The sequence below is a fragment of the Myodes glareolus genome, chromosome 16, assembly GCF_982192425.1.
Source record: "Myodes glareolus chromosome 16, mMyoGla1.1, whole genome shotgun sequence".
NCBI lineage: Eukaryota > Metazoa > Chordata > Mammalia > Rodentia > Cricetidae > Myodes > Myodes glareolus.
Window position 1 is genome coordinate 57530642 of NC_142041.1, and position 24982 is coordinate 57555623.

Sequence of the window (24982 nt, forward strand, 5' to 3'; positions counted from 1 at the left end):
GGGTAGTTCATTTTAGGCCCACACAGCAATACTGTTATCCACTCATCGTCACTCAACAGATGTTCTGAAAATTCACTTAATAATACCAATCAGAGTTGCATTGGATATAAATTGAATATATAATATATTTAATCAGTGTATTGGATATATTTAATTAAAAAATCTTCACAGAGTCCTTATATCTCTATATATACAATAGTCACTTGTATCTATTACCTAAAATTCTATTATTCATAAGGTAAATCTATTCTAATTCCATGTGTGTGTTGTATATTATACAAGAATACTAAGTTGTTGAAATATTTAGAAAGCATACATTTGAATTTAAATATCTAATGCCTCAAGCAAATTTTTAGTTTCAGAGGAAAATATATTTTTGTAACTGCAAGTATATGAGTAGATCATAGCTTTTGCTTAAAAATATTTTTATAAGCTTTCATTTACACATTATTCATTTTTAATAGTAAAATATAAAACTGATTCTCTAAAAGTAACTGTTTTGACTGTGTCTATATTTAATATTATGTAACATCCAAAATTCAATGATGTGTCATCTAAATGTATTATTAGCCATTTTTCCTTTGTAAAAGACCCATGTAACATAGTTTTGATCATTCCATATTTTATGTATGGTTAAATTTGTTAAAAGCTCATTTTATATTTTTATTATCCACTTTGTTCACATAAAAAATTGAAATAGTAATGTTATATGATAAATGTCAATAATAATAAAGCAAACTATAGTATGAGCTTAAATTTGACCAATTCCTATTATATTCTTGGAAGACAAAAAATGAAAATAAAATGTTCATGCTTTAAAAGTTGACAAGCTCAGGAGGTGAAACAACCTAGGTATGAGACAAATCTTCCATGGTAACTGCTGGGAGGTTTATTAGAAAAAAAAAAAAGCATGTGGGATCTTCTGAATTAACCAGCCAATCTCTCAGGGTTGCCATTCTTAATAGGCATGAGCTATGGTCCTCCTAGTGGCTAAGGATGTCACAAATCTTAAGTGATTCTTAAGTCACTTAAGGTGATTAATTCAGGGCACAAGCCAAGGAGATATCTATTAACAAGAGAAGTACACAGTACTGAAAAGCAAGCAGGGTGAGAAGTTTCACTGTGGATGTTCAAGTAGTTTAGATTCAAATAGCATCCATTTTGGGTGCCTATGAATCATTTACCCACTGTTGACTAAAATGAACATTAGTAGCTAGACACACATAGATAACTATTGGCCTTACAGAGTTCATGGTCTCAGGAAAAGAAATATTAATAACAAAAGATTTGAAGAGAGAATTTCAGGTAAGGAAAGGTGTTGAGCTTGCAGGATGAGTAAGAGGAACAACAGAAGCAGTCATGTAACAGAAACCGGTCCCCTGCTCTGTAGTGGAGACATACCAGGCACATTTGTGTGGTGGTGAGTGCTTGAGACTGATCAGGATGAAGGTTTGTGAATGTGATTCTAAGGAGGTATAGATAGAGATCTGAGTTGGCTCTGAGCATGTGGGGCTGATGGTTGTGCTGAAACTCCTAGGCAGTGCCAGAGCATCGTGAGCTGAGTAGCTGAGATACATAGATGATGACTGATGGGAAATTCTGGATTCCAAGTGGTGAGTTTGAAGAGTGCACATGCTACTGATTGTGTTAGTCTGCTCAGAAATTTCAAAATGAAGGTAATTGGAGGAAAGAAATCAATAAGTAGACTTTCAGTGTCTGGCCACTGCTGATGTATGCTAAGACAGCATATTTAATATAGTTTTAAGAGTGAGAAAATCAACAAACAAAAGCCATCTGTTTTGGAACATGATGAAAAGCATCTGTGTTCCAGAAGAGAGCTATTAGCATGCTTTCCTTACTTCTTTCCCTTTCTCCTCTTACCCTTTTCACACACACACACACACACACACACACACACACACACACACACACACACACTTGTGAGGGTAATAGGTTTAAGAACCAAAACAGAATTGTTGCGGGCCTTGAGGCATACTTATAATCTTCATGCTTGGGAGGTTGAGACAGGAATGTAGTATGGTCAAGGTCACCCTGGGTTTCATAGTGAGTCCAAGCCTAGCTCAGGAGACACAATGAGACATTCACTCAAAAATAAAAGGACTGAACCAGCAATTAGGCCAGAGCAGGCCTGAGACAGTGAACTCCACGTAAGTGGAAGCAGATCCAGTCAAGGAACATTTATGGAAACAAGACTGAGCTAGCAACCCAGGTCAGAGCAGACCTGAGGCATCGAACTCCACTGGAGCAGGTACAGGAAACAATTGCTGAGGGAGTGAGATGGAGCCAGAGACCTCTGTGTGTCCAGGCATGAGTCTAAGACCTTCAAGGGAGTAGACATGAGCCAGGACCCCTGTGGGTCCAGGTGTGAGTCAGGGACCTCTGAGGAACTAGGCCTGAGCCACGTCCTCTGCTGGTCTGAAAACACTCGAGTGTGGAACCTTCAAGGGTGTAGACTTGAGCCAGAGACCTTTGTGGGACTAACCCTAAGCCAGGGGCCTCTGTAGAAGCAACCTTGGACCAGGAACATTTACAGAAACAGATCTGAGCTGGCAACATAGGCCAGAGCAGGCCTGAGACAGCAAACTCCAAGGGGGCAGAGCAAACCCTAGGAGCGCTGAGCAACCTCCAAGAATATGAAGCTACCAATGGGGTAACTGCAATCTTGGCACTGACTACACCATGAGGAGTAGCCATCTGAGCCTTGGATCCACTGGTACCTGGAAGATTGATCACCAGAGTCTCAGAGAGCTCCAACTACACCAATTAGAGGACAAGTTAAGTAGACAAGGTAAGAATACACACAACAGCACAAAGAGTAACCTGACAGCAGTAAAATCTAGAGATCCTACAACAGCAAGGCTTGATAACCAAGTATAGATGAAGCAAAAGTAAATGACCTAAAAATAACTTCAGGAAAATGTTTGAGGCCCTTAAAGAGGAAATGAAAAATTCCCTCAAAGGAATGGAGGAAAAGACAAATAAAAAATTGGACAGCATCAACAAATCCCTTAAAGGAAACCAAGAAAAAGCAACCAAACATATGAAATAAACTATTCAATGACTTGAAAGCTAAAGACAATAAAGAAAACACAAGCCGAGGGAATTATAGAAACAGAAATAATGAGAAAACTATGAGGAACCATAAACAGCAGAATACAGAAGATGGAAGAGAGAATCTCAAGCACTGAAGATACAATAGAGGAAATAGACTTATCAGTCAAAGAAAATATTAAATCTAACAAAAGCTTAACATAAAATATCCAGAAAATATGAGACACCATAAAAGGTCAAACCTAAGAATACTAGGGATAGAAGAAGAAGTCAACTCAAAAGCACAGAAATTATATTTAACAAAATCATAGAGGAAAACTTTCCCAACCTAAAGAAAGATATGCCTATGAAGATACAAGAAGCTTACACCAAATAGGCTGGATAAAAAAACAAAAATGAAAACATTCCCTTGCCACATAATAATCAAAACACTAAGCATACAGAGTAAAGAAATAGTATTAAGAGTTGCAAAGGAAAAATGCCAAGTAACATATAAAGGCAGACCTATCAGAATTAGACCTAACTTCTCAATGGAGAAAATGAAAGCCAAAAGGTCCTGGTCAAGTGTTATGCAGACATTAAGAGATCACACATGCCAGCTCAGACTACTATACCCAGGAAATCTTTCAATCACCATAGAAGGACAAAGCAAAATATTCCATGAAAAACTAGATTTAACGAATACCTAGCCACAAACCCAGCCATACACAAAGTACTAGAAGGAAAACTCCAACCCTAAGAAGTTGGCTACATCAACAAAAACACAAACAATTGATGATCTCACAGCAGCAATTTCTATAGAAGGGAAAAACACACAAATTGACATCACCAACAATGAAAATAAATTAACAGGGGATGGCAATCACTGGTCATTAATATCCCTTAATGTAAATGGACTCAACTCACCTATAAAAGGACAAAGGCCAACAAGTTGGATATGTAAACAGAATCCATCCTGCTGCATACAAGAAATATACCTAAACCTCAAAGACAGACATCGCCTCAGAGTAAAGGGTTGGAAAAAAATTTTTCTAATCAATTGGACCTAAGAAACAAACTGGTGTAGTTATCTTAATATCTAACAAAATAGACTTCAAACTAAAATCCATCAAAAGAGACAAAGAAGGTCATTTCATATTAGTCACAGGAAAAATCCATCAAGAGGAAAATTCAATACTTAACATCTATGCCCCAAATACAAGGGCACCCTCATGTATAAAAGAAACAATTATGAAGCTTAAATCATACATTAAACACCACACACTAATAGTGGAAGACTTCAACGTTCCACTCTTACGACTGGACAGGTCAGTCAGACAAAAAAATGAACAGAGAAATAAGGGAACTAACAGATGTTATGACTCAAATGGACTAAACAGACATATATAGAATATTCCATCCAAACATAAAAAAATATACCTTCTTCTCAGCACCTTGTGGAACCTTCTCAAAAACTGACCACATACTCAATAACAAAACAAACCTCAACAGCTAAAAAAAAAAAAAAAAAAAAAAAATGGAATTATCCCATGTATCTTATTGGCTCACCATTACTTAAAACTAGAATTTAATAGCAACACTATTTCAGAAAGCCCACAAACACATGGAAATTAAACAATGCTCACATGAATTATTAATGGATCAGGAAAAAAAATAAAGGGAGAAATTAAAGACTTCCGAAAATTCAATAACCACACGACATGCCCAAATTTATGGGATACATGAAAGCAGTGTTAAGAGAAAAGTTCATAGCCCTAAATGCCTACCTACATAAAGAAGTTGCAAAAATTCCACATTAGTGAATTAACAGAACATTTGAAAACTTTAGAACAAAAAGAAGCAAACTCACCCAGGAGAACTAGATAGCGGGAAATAATCAAATTGAGAGCTGAAATCAACAAAAAAGAAACAAAGAAAACAATACAAAGAATCAATGAGACAGACTTTGTTCTTCGAGAAAATCAACAAAATAAACAAACCTTTCTCCAAACTAACCAAAAGGCAGAGAAAGAAGATCCAAATTAACAAAATCAGAAATGAAGAGGGGTCTAAAACAGACATAGAGGAAATTCAGGTCATATTTTGTAAACCTGTACTCCACAAAATTGGAAAACTTAAAGGAAATGAACAACTTTCTGGATAATTATCACTTACCAAAATTAAATCAAGACCAGATAAGAAAATTAAGCAGACCTATAATTGCTAAAAAAAAAAAAAAAAAATAGAAACAGTCATCAAAAGTCTCCCAACCAAAAAAAAGCCCAGGACCAGATGGTTTCAGCTCAGAATTCTACAAGATTTTCAAAGAAGAACTAATACCAATACTCCTCAAATTGGTCCACATAATAGAAACAGAACAAACATTGAGAAACTCTTTTTATGAGGCTACAATTACCTTGATACTCAAACCACATAAATATATTACTAAGAAAGGGAATTACAGACCAATCTCACTCATGAACATTGATGCAAAAATACTCAATAAAATACTGAGAAATCGAATCCAAGAGCACATCAGAACCATCATCCACCATGATCAAGTTGGCTTCATCCCAGAGATGCAGGGATGGTTCAGCATACTAAAATCTGTCGATATAATCCTCCAAATAAGCAAACTGAAAAATAAAAACCACATGATCTTCTCATTAGAAGCCCAAAAAGCTTTCGTCAAAATGCTACATCTCTTCATGATAAAGGTCATGGTCAGAGCAGGGATACAAGGACCATACCTAAACATAATAAAGACAATATACAACAAGCCAACAGCCAACATCAAACTAAATGGAGAGAAACTCACAGTGATCTCACTGAAACCAGGAACAAGACATGGTTGTCTACTCTATCCATATCTGTTCAATGTAGTTCTTAAGGTTCTAGTTAAAGCAGTAAGACAACAAAAGGAGATCAAGAGGATACAAATTCGAAAAGAAGTCAAACTCTTATTATTTGCTGATGATATGATAGTTTACATAAGCGACCCCAAAAATTCTACCAGGGAACTCCTACAAGTCATAAACACTTTCATTAATGTGGGAGGATATAAGATTAACTCAAAAAAATCAGTAGCCCTCCTTTGTATAGATGATAATGGGCCAAGAAAGAAATCAGAGAAACATCACCCTTCACAATAGCCACAAATAGCATAAAATATCTTGGAATAACTCTAACCAAACAAGTGGAAGGCTTCTATGACAAGAACGTTAAATTTTTGAAGAAAGAAATTGAAGAAGACACCAGAAAATAGAGAAAGATCTCCTATGTTCTTGGGTAGGTAGAATTAACATAGTAAAAATGACAATTTTACCACAAGCAATCTACAGATTCAATGCAATGCCCATAATAATCCCAGCAAAATTCTTAACAGACCTTGAAAGAACAATATTCAACTTCATATGGAAAAGCAAAACACGCATAATAGCAAACACAATCCTGTACAATAAAGAAACTTCTGGAGGCATCACAATCCCTGTCTTCAAACTCTACTACCGAGCTACAGTACTGAAAACAGCCTGGTATTGACATAAAAACAGACAGGAGGACCAATGGAACCAAATCAAGACCCAGATATTAATGCACACACCTAATTTTTGATAAAGAAGTAAAAAATATAAAATGGAAAAAAAAGAAAACATATTTAACAAATGGTGCTGGCATAATCAGATATCAACATGTAGAAGAATGAAAGAGATCCATATCTATCACCATGCACAAAACTCAAGTCCAAATGGATCAAAGACATCAACAGAAAGCCAGCTACACTAAATTCCATAGAAGAGAAAGTGGGAAGTACACTTGAATGCTTTGTCACAGGGGATCACTTCCTAAATATAACCCCAGTAGCACAGACAATGAGAGAAACAATTAATAAATGGGACCTCCTAAAACTGAAAAGTTTCTGTAAAGCAAAGGAAATAGTCAACAAGACAAAATGACAGCCTACAGAATGGGAAAAGAGCTTCACCAACCCCACATCAGACAGAGGTCTGATCTCCAAAATATACAAAGAACTCAAGAAAATTGTCATCAAAAGAACAAATAATCCAATAAAAAATGGAGTAGAGACCTAAACAGAGAACTCTCAACAGAGGAATCTAAAATGGCTGAAAGACATCAGAGAAATGCAAATCAAAACAACTCTGAGATTCCATCTCACACCTATAAGAATGGCCAAGATCAAAAACACTGATGACAGCTTATGTTAGAGAAGTTGTGGGGTAAAGGGAACACCCCTGTATTGCTGGTGGAAAGACAAGCTGGTACAACCCCTTTGGATGTCAGTGTGGTGATTTCTCAGAAAATTAGAAAACAACCTTCCACAAGACCCAATAATGCCACTTTTGGGTATATACCCAAAGGATACTCAATCTTGCCACAAAGACATGTGCTCAACTGTGTTATTAGCAGCTTTGCTTCTCATAGCCAGAATCTGGAAACAACCTAAATGTTCCTTGACCAAAAAAAAAAATGGATGAGGAAAATGTAGTACATTTATACAATGGAGTACTACACAGCAGAAAAAAATGACATCTTGACATTCATAGGCAAATGGACAAAACTAGAAAACATCATATTGAGTGAGGTAACCCAGACCCAGAAAGACAATTATCATATGTACTCACTCGTAAGTAGTTTTTAAACATAAAGCAAAAAAAAACACCACCCTACAAATCACAATTCCAGAGAACCTAGACAACATTGAGGGCCATAAGAGAGACATATATGGATCTAATCTACATAGGAAGTAGAAAAAGACAAGATCTCTAAGTAAATTGGGAGCATGGGTACCATGGGACAGGGTTGAAGGAAAGGGGAGAGGCAGAGAGGGGAACGGAGAAAAATGTAGAGCTCAATAAAATTAATAAAAAAAATAAAAGAAAAAGAAAACAAAGAACTACAAAGTAAAGCATGTTTTTTAAAAAGATAAAAGTAAAGGTAAAGAAAGAACAAGTCAATCAAATTTCCTTCCCACATTTGCCAAACATTTCCCTTAATAATGTAGAGAAGTGACTGGAAAGATTTGCTCTAGGCAGTATTTCCCATAAGAAAAGACAAAACATATTCAAGGTACAGTTTTTCATTGTTTCTTGGGATACAAATATTGGTCAAAAGAATGTGGGGAAAATAGTCTAGAAACTTTATGCATCGAAAGTAAAGGTAGCAAAAACATGGACAGAAAATGATGGCATCTGAGCCTGCTGGGATATTGTTCCTACCTTAAAGGAGGAAATGACAAGGGCCCACAGCAGTGACAGTGAAAGTGCCTTTGCTAAAAGTGGGCTGTGGTATTCCCATCGTCCCAGGCTTCATCTGTTGTATACTTTAAAAAATGCTAGGGTGACCCAGACGGATCCAGGTGGCAGCTGTAGGCAGGCAGTGGACTCTAGTCCCAAGGCAGAGACAACTGTGGGAGCCATGTGAGCAGGCGGTGAGCTCACAGAGCAGGGGGAGAGCGTCCTGGGAGAGCGGCTTGCGAGCCCATTCTGGGAGTAGCTGGCTGTGGGCAGGCAGACACATGGCAGGCGGGCAGGAGACAGAGACTGGATAGACACCACATGTAGAGTGAGATTGAAATATTTATTCAGGGGGTTATGAAGGGGAAGAGAGAGAGTGGGAGAGAGAGAGAGAGAGAGAGAGGAGAAAGGAGGGGGGGACAGAGAGACAGAGAGACACGTTTGCACACTCCGAGAGAGGACAGTCAGAGAGTGTGATCCAAGATGGCGGGGAGAGGTCAGGGGTTGCCAGGAGTGGGCATGGCTTGCCCCTTAAAGGGCCAAAAGAATAATAATCTGTGTTTAGGCAAGTGTGGCCAGGAAGACTTATCTAGTCAGTTGAGCAATGAAAATGTCTTCTCCCATTGGGGTCACACCAGCTTCATAGTATGATACCAAGTTGGATTAGAGATATTTGAACATGTACCAATTTGGATTCAATTTTCCAAGATTTCCATACTCATTATCCATGTTTGATGCCCATGACCAGGGTACCATGAGTTAAATGGTTTGAAGGAAAAAGACCAATTTTTTTCTTATAAGTATTCAAAAGACATTTGATTCGAGTGGGGCTCACTGGCCTGCCATTGTTGGCCATTTAAAGATGAGTTTAATATGTTGGCATAAACAGGACCCCCTTCACCATTAGTGGAATTGAAGTACTTTGAAGGAAGTCTCAGTTCCAGACAATACAAACTCAGAAAGTCATGCCCTTCCCGATCTCAGCCCTTGACTCACCACATTGCTCTCTTTTAGAAGTCTGTAAATCCCTTGCCAGAAAAGTGATAAAATATGTCATCTGGGAGCTGTAGGCTCCAAGGGAAGGCAATGGTCACCACATGATATAATAGAGTGTTCTGGTGAGGACGCTTTAATTCTGAGGGATGCAGACAGGGTATAAATAATGGCCACCAAATGACTAAAGGCTGTGGGATGGATTGCCTGAAGTACCAGGCCTGCTAAGAATGCTGCTGCATGTTCTTGCCTCACCTTTGAAAATGTTGGCCCAGAGGTTAGACACATGAGTGCATATTATCTGGCTTTAGCAATAAGGTGTCTGGGAGCTGGAAGCAAGCAGAGCAAAGAGTAGCCTGGAAGAAGACAGGGCTTGATACGTTCTTTGAAATATTTATCTAATTGCTTTTATTTCAATAAAACATTTATTGAAAGCTTAGCTGGGGTACAGTTTTCCTCATTCTTTTATTGAGATGAGATTCTGAACACAAACATTTTAAAGCATAAAATTCAGCCGTACTTAATACATTCACAGCCCAGTGTCGTCATCATTTTTATCTACGTCCCTAAAATTCACCTCACCATGAAAAGGGCTGGATTTTGTGATTGTTGTTAAATTTACTTGGAGGCAATTGTGTATTCACTCTTTTGATAAAAGCACCAAGCTATTTTTATTAAGGAGAGATAGTCTTTTCCTCTAATTGAGGTGATGGAGCAATTAAATATCTATAGGCACAGAAATGAACTTCTAGACATCGCATCTGACATGAAAAGTCATCTTGGAAGAGACGATGGATTTAGATTAAAATCTAACATAAAACTTTCAGCAACTTAAATCATAAAAGAAATGTTGCAAGATCTTTGGTCTGACAGTTTTCAGACTTGACACAAAATTTGTATTCCATTTTTAAAAAAGTTAATTAGCAGGATCTTATTCCAAATTTAGATATTTTCCTATTTTAAAGCTTACGAAAAGATAATGGAAAAAACAATGGAGGGAGGAACAGCTGCAAACTACTGGTCGTACAAGTCACTAATGTCTTCCTTAGACCATGTAAAGGACATAAAAACAGTGCAGTAGGCTGGTACTGGAAGATTCCGTATGTACGACATTCTTCAGTTGTCCACATTCAGGGAGAAAGAACATGGATCAGAGGAGGGAGTCAGGTGTGGCGGTGGGAGAGTGAGGAAGTGTCCCTCGTGGTGATGTTGATGACCCTGGACAGCATTGTCAGCACTCTACCTGTGACGCTGCACCTTTCGAGAAAACAGGAGCATTCAGCAGCTCCCTGTGGCACAGTCAGCGGCTCCCTGTTTATCTCCAACAGCTGCACACGAAGCTACAATCATCTCCAGACAATTTCAGATAAGAATGCACAGTGTATGGGTGGAGGTCTAGCTCAGTAATAGAACATAGTTAACACACACACACACACACACACACACACACACACGCACACACGGAATACTTCGAGTAATGGGTTTAAAAAGCCTCTCAAAATGTTCACTTTAAAGGCATATCTTATTAAGGGAATATCTACCTAAAGATAAAAATAACATTTTGAGGAAAAAATAGAATCAACTGAATATTGTGGTTGCTTTTAAAATTTCCTTTCTGATTGCTAACATGCTTGCATTCTGAGTCACTTGCATATATTGAGCACCCACGATATGAAAGACTTGTTGGGATTTATTATCTTGTTGGTTCCCAGGGAACTCATATTTCTGAAAAAAACCAAGCACAATCATCTTATGGCTTGATTAAGAATCCCAATCCAGAGCTGAAGTGTGCCACAGCATGGAGAAGTTAATTCGGCTTCAGATTTCCTGAGCTGTAAAGTTGCACTAATAATCCATTTACTTTGTTGCACTATAACATGCATTAAATAAGATAATAGAGGCAAACATTTATGACGAAGCTTGGAAGCTAGATGTGCCATAGAGAGTTCACAAGATAATAAAAAATGAACTCTTATTGCGACTTGACGTAACTCAGGAGAATGGCATCTTACTCTCCAGAGGTTTCTCAGTCTGAAGGCTTATTTAAGACATTGAGAGACTTGAGTTTGGAAGCATGAGACACTGTGAGAAGAAGCAAACTAGACTGGAGAACAAATAAAGTTATCAGGTTGATTATGTCCACAGCAGTTAAGAATATTGCAAAGGGGGATGAAATTATCAACCAAATTATTAAGTAGACAGGGAAGGTAAACTGATGTTTATCCCTTGACCTATTCACTCACTTCACTCATCTGTGTACGCTGAGGATTTTTCATTTTAGCTGCAAATTCTTGCCTGCATATTTTAGGATAAAGTACTTTTGTTTTTAGTTTCCTTTGTGCATATTTATTGTACTCAGCATTGTGTTATATAGAAAATTTTCACACAAGAAAAGTGAAATTAAAGATGCTTCTTTTAAGAGATAGATAAGGTCAACAAAACCTTAGCCAAAGACACAAAAAGAAAAAAAGAAAGGGCCTCCATTAGTGAAGTAGAGATGAAAAGGGAGTCATTTCAACAGACAAAGAGGAAATTCAGCAATGCCTTAGCATGGGTCTTAAAGAATGTTGCATGATATAGTAAAATCTAGATGAAACTGAAAAATTCTAATACCTGTCAAAATTAAGCCAGTTGAGATAAACCATTTGAATAGATCTATAACGTGCAAGAAGACTGTAGTAATAAAAACTCACCCAACTGAAAACTATTTAGGCCCGGATAGATTGTTCTCTGCCCAATTCAAACAGAATTTGCAGAGCAAGTAACAAACTAGTCTTTAAACTAAGATTGCTCCAAAGTACTGTGCACAAAACTTGTATCATCTAACACATAATAAGATGATACAACAGAAAACCATAGACTGATCTCCATGATGAACTTGCATGCAAATATTCTCTGTAAAATAATTACAAATCAAATTTAAGGACACACCAAATGCTCATTTATCATGATCTGGTTGGCTTCCTTCTAGAGAATCAGAGATGTTTCAACCTACACAAGTCTATAAAGGCAATATATCATATAAATGAACTCAAGGACAGAAATCACATGTTTATCTCAACAGAAGAAGGAATGGCCTTTGACAAAATCTCCATCCCTTCATGATAAGAGCCTTGAAAAAAGTTAGAAGAGACACAGCTCAACATGATCAGGATTACATATGGCTGTTGGGTCTGGGAGTTGCACAAATACTGAAGATTAGGCTACCAAAGTTAGATGAGCAGAAGCAACTTCATTTCATCATCACAGATACAAAAGCTTCTAATTAGTTATGACCAAGGCAGGTACCTGGCTCTGTGACCCTGAGAAAAGTCAGATGTTGGGGTGAAAACCTGCTAGTTCAGAGAAGCAGAGAAGCAACAAACTGACCTTCCTTTTCAGCTGGAGATCCAGTCGGAGATTGTGTCTCCACACCGTGCTAAACCAAAAAGAACTTTGAATGTGTAAGTCGCTTCCTACTCCTTTCTATGTCTCTCTGTCTTCCCAGGTCTTCCGCATTCTCTATGGCTGGTTCATTTTAGCTAATTGCTGGCTCCACGCCTTGTTTCAAGGTTAATTTTGTTAATACAGTCTAGGAGTTTCAAATAACCCACAACAAGCTCTTCCTCAGTGACAATAACTAGGCTAGCCCTATCCCTAAACTCACAGTTCACACATCAACAGCCACCCTGCCCTGATAGAGGATAATGTTTCCCAGACTTTCCCATTAAATAAATGTCTGAAATGCTTGTATGGTCTAGACTGAGTCACATGATTGTGCCTAAAGCAATTACTTGACCAAGCAGAATAGCGTTGGCTGTACCTGGACTACACTCAATACACCTTGATTAAGAAAGGAACTGCCAGAGATTTGGTAACTAGAAAATTGAGTGTAGACAGAAACTTCTTTTTTTTTTTAATTTACTTATTTATTTATTTATAAAAATTTCCACTTTCTCCCCTCCTCCCAATACCCTCCATTCCCCCCACTCCCTCTCCTCCTCCTTCTCCAGTTCTAAGAGCAGTCAGGGTTTCTTGCCCAATGGGAAGTTCAAGGTCCTCCCCCCTCCCTCCAGGTCTAGGAAGGTGAGCATCCAAACAGACTAGGATCCCAAAAAGCAAGTACATGCAAACGAAACAAGACCCAGTGCCATTGTCAATGACTTCTCAGTCAGCCCCCATGCCAGCCACATTCAGAGAATCTTGTTTGTTCACATGCTTGTTCAGTCCCAGTCCAGCTGGCCTTGGTGAGCTCTCATTAGATCAGTCCCCTTGGATCAGTGGGTGAACGCTCCCCTCGCGGTCCTGACTTGCTTTTTCATGTTCTCCCTCCTTGCGCTCCTCATTTGGACCTTGGGGGCTCAGTCCAGTGCTCCAATGTGGGCCTCCATCTCTATCTCCATCCATCGTCGGATGAAGGTTCCCTCCTATCCTGCCTTCCTTGCTCACGCTATCCCTCCATCTGCTTCTCATTTGGACCTAGGGAGGTAAGTCCAGTGTTCCAATGTGTGTCTCTGTCTCTATCTCCATCCCTCGCCAGAAGAAGGTTCTATGGTGATATGCAAAATATTCATCAGTATGGTTATGGGCTAAGGCCAGTTCAGGCACCCTCTCCTCTGCTGCCCAGAACAATCTGGGAACCTCTCCTTGGGCCTGGGAACCCCTCCAGAATCAAGTCTCTTGCAAATCCTAAAATGGCTCCCTTAGTTGAGATACACAGCTCCCCGCTCCCACATCCATCCTTCCTCCCTCCCCGCCATCCCATTCCCCCAAGCTATCCCCAATCCTCCCCCTCTCTCTTCTCTCTAGCCCTCTCCCCATACTTTCACCCCTCCACCTTCCCCCCCACCCCCCGTGCACCTAAGTTTGCCTGGCAATCTTGTCTACTTCCAATATCCAGGAGGATAACTACATAATTTTCTTCAGGTTCACCTTCTTATTTAGCTTCTCTAGGATCACGAATTATAGACTCAAAGACCTTTAATTAAGGCTAGAATCCACTTATGAGTGAGTACATACCATATTCCTCTTTTTGGGTCTGGGTTACCTCACTCAGTAAAGCGTTTTCTATTTCCATCCATTTGCATGCAAAATTCAAGATGTCATTGATTTTTACCACTGAGTAAAACTCTAATGTATATATGTTCCACACCTTCTTTAACCATTCTTCTATTGAGGGGCACCGAGGTTGTTTCCAGGTTCTGGCTATTACAAATAGTGCATCTATGAACATAGGTGAACAAATGCTTTTGTAGTATGATAGGGCATCTCTTGGGTATATTCCCAAGAGTGGAATTGCTGGGTCCTGAGGGAGGTTGACTCCCAGTTTCCTGAGAAACCGCCACACTGATTTACACAGTGGCTGCACAAGTTTACATTCCCACCAACAATAGATGAGTGTTCCCCTCACTCCACATCCTCTCCAGCATAGGCTATCATTGGTGTTTTTGACTTTAGCTATTCTGACAGGTGTAAGATGGTACCTCAAAGTTGTCTTGATTTGCATTTCCCTGAACGTTAAGGAGGTTGAGCATGACCTTATGTGTCTTTTGGCCATTCGATGTTCACCTATAGTGAATTCTCTGTTCAGATCAGTACCCCATTTTTTAATTGGGTTAATTAGAGTTTTAGTGTCTAGTTTCTTGAGTTCTTTGTATATTTGAGATCAGACCTTTGTCTGATGAGGGGTTGGTGAAGATCTTCTCCCAGTCAGAAGGTAGCCTTTTTGTCTTAGTAACAGTGTCCTTTGCTTTACAGAAGCTTCTCAGTTTCAGGAGGTCCCATTTATTCATTGATTCTCTTATTGTCTGTGCTACTGGGGTTCTACCTAGGAAGTGGCCTCCTGTGCCTATGTCTTGTAGACTACTTCCCACTTTCTCTTCTATCAGGTTCAAAGTGGTCAGGTTAATGTTGAGGTTTTTGATCCATTTGGACTTGATTTTTGTGCATGGTGATAGATATGGATCTACTTTCATTCTTCTACAGGTTGACATCCAGTTATGCCGGCACCATTTGTTAAAGATGCTTTCCTTCTTCCATTGTATACATTTAGCTCCCTTGTCGAAAATCAGGTGTTCATAGGTTTGTGGGTTAATATCCAGGTCTTGTATTTGATTCCATAGGTCGACTTCTCTGTTCTTATGCCAGTATCAAGCAGTTTTCAATACTGTAGCTCTATAATAGAGTTTAAAGTCAGGGATGGTAATGCCTCCAGAAGTTTCTTTATTGTGTAAGATTGTTTTGGCTATCCTGGGTTTTTTGTTTTTCCATATAAAGTTGATTATTGTTCTCTCAAGGTCTGTGAAGAAGTTTGATGGGATTTTGATGGGGATTGCATTGAATCTATAGATTGCTTTTGGTAAAATTACCATTTTTACTATGTTGATCCTCCCAATACAAGAGCAAGGAAGATCTTTCCATTTTCTGGTATCCTCCTCAATTTCTTTCTTCAAAGACTTAAAGTTCTTGTCAAATAGGTCTTTCACTTCCTTGGTTAGAATTACCCCAAGATATTTTATGCTATTTGTGGCTATCATGAAAGGTGATGTTTCTCTGATTTCCCTCTCTGCTTCTTTATCCTTTATGTATAGGAGGGCAACCGTTTTTTTGGAGTTGATTTTGTATCCTGCCACATTAGTAAAGGTGTTTATCAGCTGGAGGAGTTCTTTGGTAGAGTTTTTGGGGTCGCTTATGTACACTATCATATCATCTGCAAATAACGGAAGTTTAACTTCATCCTTTCCAATTCGAATCCCCTTGATCCCCTTATGTTGTCTTATTGCTATTGCTAGAACTTCAAGCACTATATTGAAGAGGTATGGAGAGAGTGGACAGCCTTGTCGTGTTCCTGATTTTAGTGGAATGGCTTTGAGTTTCTCTCCATTCAATTTGATGTTAGCTGTCGGCTTGCTGTAAATAGCTTTTATTATATTTAGGTATGATCCTTGTATCCCCAATCGCTCCAACACTGTTATCATAAAGGGGTGTTGAATTTTGTCAAATGCTTTTTTAGCATCCAATGAAATGATCATATGGTTTTTTTCTTTCAGTTTATTTATATGATGGATTACATTGATAGATTTGTGTATGTTGAACCAGCTCTGTATCTCCGGGATGAAGCCTACTTGATCATAATGGATAAATTTTCTAATGTGTTCTTGTATTCGGTTTGCCAGTATTTTATTGAGAATTTTCGCTTCGATGTTCATGAGTGAGATTGGCCTGTAATTCTCTTTCTTGGTTGTGTCTTTATGTGGTTTTGGTGTCAGAGTAACTGTAGCTTCATAAAAGGAGTTTGGCAATGACTCTTCTCTTTCTATATTGTGAAATACATTAAGGAGTATAGGTTTTAGCTCTTCCTGGAAGTTCTGGTAGAATTCTGCATTGAAAACATCTGGTCCTTGGCTTTTTTTGGTAGGGAGATTTTTGATAACAGCTTCTAATTCTTAGCAACTAACAAGTCTATTTAGGTTGTTCACCTGGTCTTGGTTCAACTTTGGCATATGGTACTTATCTAAAAAGATGTCCATTTCTTTTACATTTTCCAATTTTGTGGCATACAGGCTTTTGTAATAAGATCTAATGATTCTCTGAATTTCCTCTGTGTCTGTTGTTATGTCCCCCTTTTCATTTCTGATCTTATTAATTTGCATGATCTCTCTCTCTGTCGTTTGATTAGTTTGGATAGGGGTTTGTCGATCTTGTTGATTTTCACCAAGGACCAGCTTTTTGTTTCATTAATTCTTTGGATTGTTTTCTGTGTTTCTATTTTGTTGATTTCAGCCCTCAGTTTGATTATTTCCAGTCTTCTGCTCCTCCTGGGTGAGTCTGCTTCTTTTTTTTTCTAGAGCTTTCTGGTGTGCTGTTAAGTCTTCAATGTGTGCCTTCTCCGTTTTCTTTAATTGGGCACTTAGTGCTATGAAATTTCCTCTTAGCACTGCTTTCATTGTGTCCCATAGGTTTGAGTATGTTGTGTCTTTATTTTCACTGAATTCAAGGAAGACTTTAATTTCTTTCTTTATTTCTTCCTTGACCCAGGGGTGATTCAGTAGTTGACTGTTCAGCTTCCATGAATTTGTTGGCTTCCTGGGGGTAGCATTGTTGTTGAATTCTAACTTTACTCCATGGTGATCTGACAAGACACAGGTGGTTACTAATATTTTTTTGTATCTGTGGAAGTTTGCTTTGTTACCGAGTATGTGGTCAATTTTCGAGAAGGTTCCATGAGCTGCAGAGAAGAAGGTATATTCTTTCCTATTTGGGTGGAATGTTCTATAGATGTTTGTTAAGTCCATTTGATTCAATACCTCCAATAATTCTCTAATTTCTCTGTTACGTTTCTGTCTTATTGACCTAGACAGAAACTTCTGTCCCTCCTGGTCCCACAGCCATTCAGTCCCAAAGAAACACACAGAGACTTATATTAATTATAAGCTTATCAAAACAATTATAAACTATTGAAATAAAATTTTATAAATAATAAGTTCAGGCTTATTTTTACCTAGCTCTTAACAACTTAAACTAACTGTAATTCTTATCTATGTTTAGCCACTTAGCTTAGTACCTTTTCTTAGTGCAGCATTTTCATCTTGCATCTGGGTGGAGATCGCAGACTGAGCCTTTCCTCTTTCCAGGATTCTCCTAGTCTGGTCACCAGGCCTATACTTCTTACCTGGTCAACTGGTCAACTGGTCAACTGGTCAACCAGCATTGTATTAAACCAATAAGAATAAGAAATCTTTACAGGGTACACGAGCATTACCCCACAGCAATCAAGGCTGTTGTACCAGAAGCAGGATGGATTGTGGGCAGACTTGATCGTGATGTCTGGGAGAGGAGCAATGGAACGGTTCTGCCAGGCTTAGTTGAGAGCATGACCTTGCACTTGAGTCCCAGTCAGTCACATGGAATTATCTAAAGTCTATAAACTTCCTGGCATCTTAACAGTCCATGGTTGTCTTTAGAGAGATCCTTGGTAGAACAGCCAGGTCACCGTAGACTATACAGCGAACAGAGGAGACAGGAGGTGTAAGTTTTACTACAAAGTTGCTGGGAAGGAGGAATACGGCAGCCATGGTCTGAGTGGCAAGCTGAAGTAAAGCTTTGTTGCTTTTCCTTTTAGGTTCAGATTTATTTCTTTATTAAGAATAAAAAATACTGATTTCCACATAGCTATTAGGCAAAATGATCTTTACGATAAAGACACATACACACTCATGTCTTGAATTTCTTTTCCTGCCCATTGCCCTTGAGTCTTAGAGATCCACCACTATTCAGCTGCCAGTTTCCAGGGTGATGCTACCTTGGTAGAGCTCACGCTTAATGGGAACTAGGTTTAAGAGTCCTCATGCATATTTGGCATATTGATTAGTCAGACATGAACTTGATAGTTCATGTAATCACTTGCCAAAAATTCAAAGCTGTGACTCCTGACAATTTCTTGTGTCACATGCTAATATCTATATGAGAACTGTATACTTTTTTTTCTTTATTTTAATAAATTTAAAATACTTCTTTCTTTTCTCCCAACACCCTCCCACTCCCCCCACTCCCTCTCCTCCTCCCTCTCCATCCCCTAGAGCAGTCAGGGTTTCCTGCCCTGTGGGAAGTTCAAGTTCCTCCCCCCTCCCTCCAGGTCCAGGGAAGGTGAGAGTCCAAACAGACTGGATCCCCAAAATCCAGTATATGCAGAGGAAGCAAGTCCCAGTGTCATTGTCAATGGCTTTTCAAAAAGGCTCCGGGCCAGCCACATTCAGAGAATCTGGTTGGATCACGTGCTCGTTCAGTCCCAGTCCAACAGGCCTTGGTGAACTCTCATTAGATCAGTCCCCTTGTATCAGTGGGTGCTCGCATCCCTCGCAGTCTTGATTACTTTTTTTATTTTCTTCATCCTTCTGCTCCTCATTTGGACCGTGGAGTGCTCAGTTCGGTGTTCCAATGTGGGTCTCCATCTGTATCGCCATCCAACGTCGGATGAAGGTTTCCTCTGCCCTTGCCTTCTTTGCTCACGTTCTCTTTCCTTCTGCCTCTCATTTGGACCTAGGGAGCTAGGTCCAGTGTTCCAACGTGGTTCTCCGCCTCCATCTCCATCCAGAGAACTGTATACTTTTAAAACTAGGCAAAGCTTGAAGGGTTCCTATACTTGGGAATTTGGATCTGAACACGGGATAGAACACCTAGTTCTGAACTTCTGATCATATGTTCTAACATAAAACAGACAAAAATACTGAGGTAGAAGAATGGGGTGATCATTACCTAGTAGTAATTACTGTTTACATTTAATGTCAACTCTAAAATAAAGATTCAAATGGAAGGGTGCATTGTGTCATTCTGAGCAAATAATATCATTTCCAGGAATCTTTTTATGCACAGTTTCCATGTTCTTATGGGTCCTGAAAAGCTTTGCTGTAGGCCTTGTTTGTCACTTTTCTTGCGCTTCTAGGACACAGTTCAGGCGTATTTTGGAAAACATTTGACCACTGTCACTTCATTCCTCAACCAGAAAATGCAAGCGACATGTCTGGTCTGATCAACAGGCTGCACTGGGTTACAAAGTGACATGGACAGTGATCTGATATGTCTGTTTAAACTAACGTTTATATTGGCAACAGTTAATTAAGATAGATTCAGAGAATCAGAGCGGCACTTTAAAGGAAGGACTCTGATTACAACCCTTACCGATAGGCATGAAAACCACAGCACCTGAAATGTCACAGTTGAATGACATCTCTATTTTCAGAGAGTTATCATTATGTAAATACAGAGACAGAAGACCACTATGGGCCAGGGAAGAGGCAATGATGCTTAAGTTGTTTCTAAATCCATTTGGTGCAGTCCCAGGCAGAGATTCCTATTTAAGTGGGTACGGAGGAACCTTTATTTTCTTACTCTGTTAGTTTGATGGGAATACGATCACAACTTTGAGGCTGACTTTTTTTCACAGTGGGAAGGATTTATTTTCTCTTTAAATCCTGGAGTGAGATAGTCTGATCAGGGGGATAGGAGCCAGTTACTGCTTATTCAAAATTACTCCTGAATTCCAAGGGGGAAACAGTGAATTCTCTCCAATTGTACTAAGTGATTGCAGTTGGAGAATTCCTTATTAGCTAGTTGATTTCCATATTCAACTAGTCTCTCTTCAACTTTGATGTACACAGGAGTCCCTAAGATGTTTGTCAAACCTCAGGGCATCTGAGGGGAGCCTGTGATTTCGACTCTAACAAGATCCCAGAGGCAATAATCACTTTGTGCATAGATTGTCTTGCACGCAAATCACCTGGAGGGCCTTGTTTAAAAATAAATAGTCCTGGGAAGTTGCCTGGAGATTCTGTTCAGCAGGCTGGGCTGTTCCTGGGAATCATTCCATGTAATTTTATCATCAGGAAAGCTTGAAGTCTGCCAGACTGCAGAAAGTATGTGCATGTCATACAATGATGATGATATCAACAATCTAAATTGCTCACATATATATTAGATTCTATTCTGTTTTAGCATTGTTTCAGACTATGGAACCACCATGATAAGCAGGAACATAATTTCATGCTTTCACCATGGAGAAACCAAAGATAGCAAGGCTTATGGGGTTTTAATAGCAAAATTTATTTACAACTGTGGTAAACTAAACATATTACTGTTTTCACATTTTTTCCCCAAAACATGGTTTCTCTGTGTAAGAGTCCTGGTTGTCCTGAAACTCACTGTAGACCAAGTCTGACTGTGTGACTGGGCAGCTGGCGCCTTCTTTTGTCGCTCCTTCATCTTTTTCTCTCCTACTATTTGTTCTCTCTACCTGACAGCCCTGCCTATCCCTCCTCCTGCTTTACTATTATTAGACCAATCAGACGCTTTAGACAGGCAAAGCAACACAGCTTCGCAGAGTTCAACAAAGGCAACATAAAAGAATACTAACATCTTTGCATTATTAAACAAATGTTCCAAGCATAATCAAGTGTAGCACATTTTAAAGTAATATTCTACAATATAGAACTCACTGTATTGAATCGTGTTGGCTCTTGATGATTTTATTAGTCAAGGTTCTCTAGAGGAACAGAGCCTTAAAATGAATATATGTTATAAGGGTGTTTTGTCAGATTGGCTAACACAACAGGGCCTGGGTACCGACAACGGCCACGTGCACACTGGAGTGTCTCAGAACTCACCAACAGCTCCGTGTACCACCCTGGGTTCCTCAACAAGTCCACTCTGGTGCCGAAAGGCTGTGTGTTCTCTGGGGAGTCCCCTGGTATTGATCCCACATTAAAAGGCCAAAGAAGCTGGAATCTACTGTCAGCAGAGATAGGGTATCTATGTTTGTGGGGACAGACACATTTGCTCAGAAGGACGAACAGATGGCAGTCACCACTGCTTTTCTCCTGAAGTTTCTCTCGGCTGCCATTTAGAAGGCAGGAAACTTCAAGAACAGATTTCTCCAGAGTTTATCTGGGAGCATCCTCCTAACTTCATCTTCCAGGCCATTCTAACCCAGTAAGTTGACAGCTGTGACCAACCACGACAGGATGGTACGACACCCCACTGGTACCCAGCTTTGCTCCGTATCTTCCAGCCCAGTGTCATAGTCCATTTGGTTTCAGATGAGAAGCTGGGAACACAATTACAGAGATGGATCCTTGCCACTGTTAATTTGAGTCCCAGCTCTGAGGAGAACACCAAACTTCAGCCTCTTCTAAAATTCAGTTCTTGTTTTTACATCAATAATTAAGTAATTTTTAAGTTTCTATAATAAGACAAAGCAAGCCTGATGTTTAATGAAACTCTCCAGATTCTGTGTGGTGGGCTATGAATACATGGACATATATGTGCTCCCTCCAGAAGAGATGCTTTGGTTGGTATCGTAGCCGGTAATAGTTGATGGAGATGACTCTGTCTCTGCTGCTTTGTAGTTCTTCCCTAGACTGATTTATGAATAATTTTCAAATAAAAAATTTATATATTTAATGTATATACTATGCTGTTTTGATTTATATTGTGATGTTATTATTACAATTAAGCGAATCAACCTATTTGTCACCTCTAAACTATTCACTTATTTAGAAATTTTCAAGCATAAAATACATCATTATTAATATAGTTATCATTTGAGGATTCCAAAGCTTACTCATTTATGCCTGAAGTTGATAGTGTATTGTTTACCAGTTCATCCATGTTGTTGCTAATGACAGGATTCTCTTTTTTAAGGGTGAGCAATATTCTATTATGTGTATATACTACATTTTTTATCCATTTAGCACTAGATGGATGTTGAAGTTGATTCCATAACTTGAGCATTAAGAAAATGTTGGAGTACAGGTAATTTCAAGTCTACTTTTTAAATGCTTAGGATAGCTGAACCCATTTCTAAACCTTGGTCAACTTTACCAACACTTTCTAAGATAAAATACCTTCTCTTTTCTTTTTTAACTTGTTTTTTAAGACTTTGCAATGCCTAAGATGGGGAAATGGAATGCAATCATATTAAGTCTTTCTCCATGATAGAAGATGTATTTATTAATCTGTATAGCTTTTAACTTCCAAAATTCATTCAGTGTCTTCTAATCCTAATCCACTGGTTTATATGAAAATTTTCAGGACTCCTGGGTTATAATCATACCACACATTATATCTAGTATATAGTTTTACTTACTACTTCATATTATAACTTGATATTTTGCATTTTATATGTGTGCTGTTTTGCCTATATGTATATCCATGTGCTACTTGTATACTTGATTCTCTCAGAGTCAAGAAGAGGACATCTGATCCCCTGGAACTGGAGTTCTAGACAATTTTGAGTAGCCACATGGGTTCTGAGAATCAAACCCAGTAGCTCTGGAAGAACAGCCAGCACCCTTAGCTGTGGAGTCATCTCTCCCGCCCCTTCATATAATATCATTGCGTCACAGAATTTAATGTAACTGTCTTTTGTGTTGCCATTGGCTGAACAGTCATGTTGTAACTATAAAGCACTATCAAAGGCAATGCTATTGCCACACTAAGCTAACGATGATCAACTCTTTGCATCCTTCCTTTTTTAACAAAGTGGCAGGCTTATGTGTTTCCTCTTGGTGAGGGACAATCATGACAGACTTATACTGTCCATTGGTTATTTCTTTAGATATTGTCTGCTTGGAGCTCCACTTAGCCAGTGTGGAGTAGAGAAAATGACAGATACACTTATGAACAAGAAGTGCTGCTGGTCAGCATCTGTACAAACAGCAGACAGCTAGGTACTTTAACCAAATCACCTACTTTCACAGTAAAGGTTAAGTAAATGGTAGGAAGTGGGGAAAAACCCTCCTGGGACATCACAGTTATATGCTGTTTTCTCTGACCCACATTTCTTTCCCACATAGCTTTATTTTTTTCTCTTAACTTCTGAAAAATAACCTTTATTCTCTGCTGAGTAGGGTTTTAGTTTGTTTTGGTGGCTGTTTCTGTTTCTGAAACCAGTTTTTATGTTGTCTTAGCCTAAGCTTGTTCTAATGTTAACTAGCTGCTAACTTCCTGATTTTTAGAAATCTCCAGATTATCAGCTATTCCTACAAGAAAGTACTGATTTCACAGCACTGCCACACTTTCTTCTATTTTTTTCCACTTAGATTTTTGGGAGAAGCAAAACTAGATTCCACTCATCTCAGAATACATCTGCATACTGGCCCCGTTCCTGCTCTGAAAGCCCATCCATCTCAGGATCCAGCAGTCAGAAAAATCATTTCTGATGGCTCTGAGTAAGACTTGTGAGCTGACTGCGAACTGGGCTAGACTTTGAAAGATGAATGAGAGAGTGTGCAAGTTCGAGGTAGTAATCAAGATCCGGCAGAGCTGGGGCTAAGGTGTCTAGAAAATACAAAATTAAGCCTTGCTAGGACAATGATGTGGGGACTAGTTATTGTTGTTCTCTTCTGCCGGGTCACTGCTATGAACTGTGCCTTATAGTAAAACATGTGAACTGGTTAAGACAAACCCGCAACGACAGCAAGATAGGAACCAGAATGAACAAAGCACCATGGTACCCAAGAAATCCATTGTCCCAGGAACACCTTTCAACCCTGGTAAACTCTTCCTCCAGAAAGACTGAAAGCTCTGCTTCAGTTCTGAAAATTATTTCAGCTCCCAGTTATAATTTAAGAGCCCAGAAAAGCTTCTCTTCAGAGATACTTTCCATCATGATGTGTTTGCCTTAAAGTGCTTTATGAAAGCAGTATCGAGAGTATGGGTGAATGAATATGCACAGTTCATTCATGAAGATGAGAATGTTCCCATGTGTTATGCTCATTCATTAAAAAGAATCTCACCGTGTGCATTTCTGTTTTATGAGTGGTGTCCTAATTGGCAACAAACACATTGCATGCAAATAGTGAATTCTTTCTAGAGAGTCGCACAGTCTTGTTGAGATTGTTACCATCCTTGCTGCTGTTGTTGGCTATACTAGCAGAATGAGACATCAGCTGAGTTAGAACACTCAGTGACAGAGTTCACCCTCCACCTCCAGAAGGTGGCACTGTGCCTTGGACAGAGCTCAGGAGATCTGACTCTAGTCCTGGGCCTCCACCCAGTAGAGTCAGATGATTTGAAGCTCGGCTTTTTCCTATGCTGAATCAGACAGCTGGACCAATCAAGTCATTCCAAAGACAACCGTCTGCAGGAGTGAGGGAAGCTTCAAGAGCTCAAAATGGGAAAGAAAATGGAGGAATTCTTTTGAGAGATGGTGG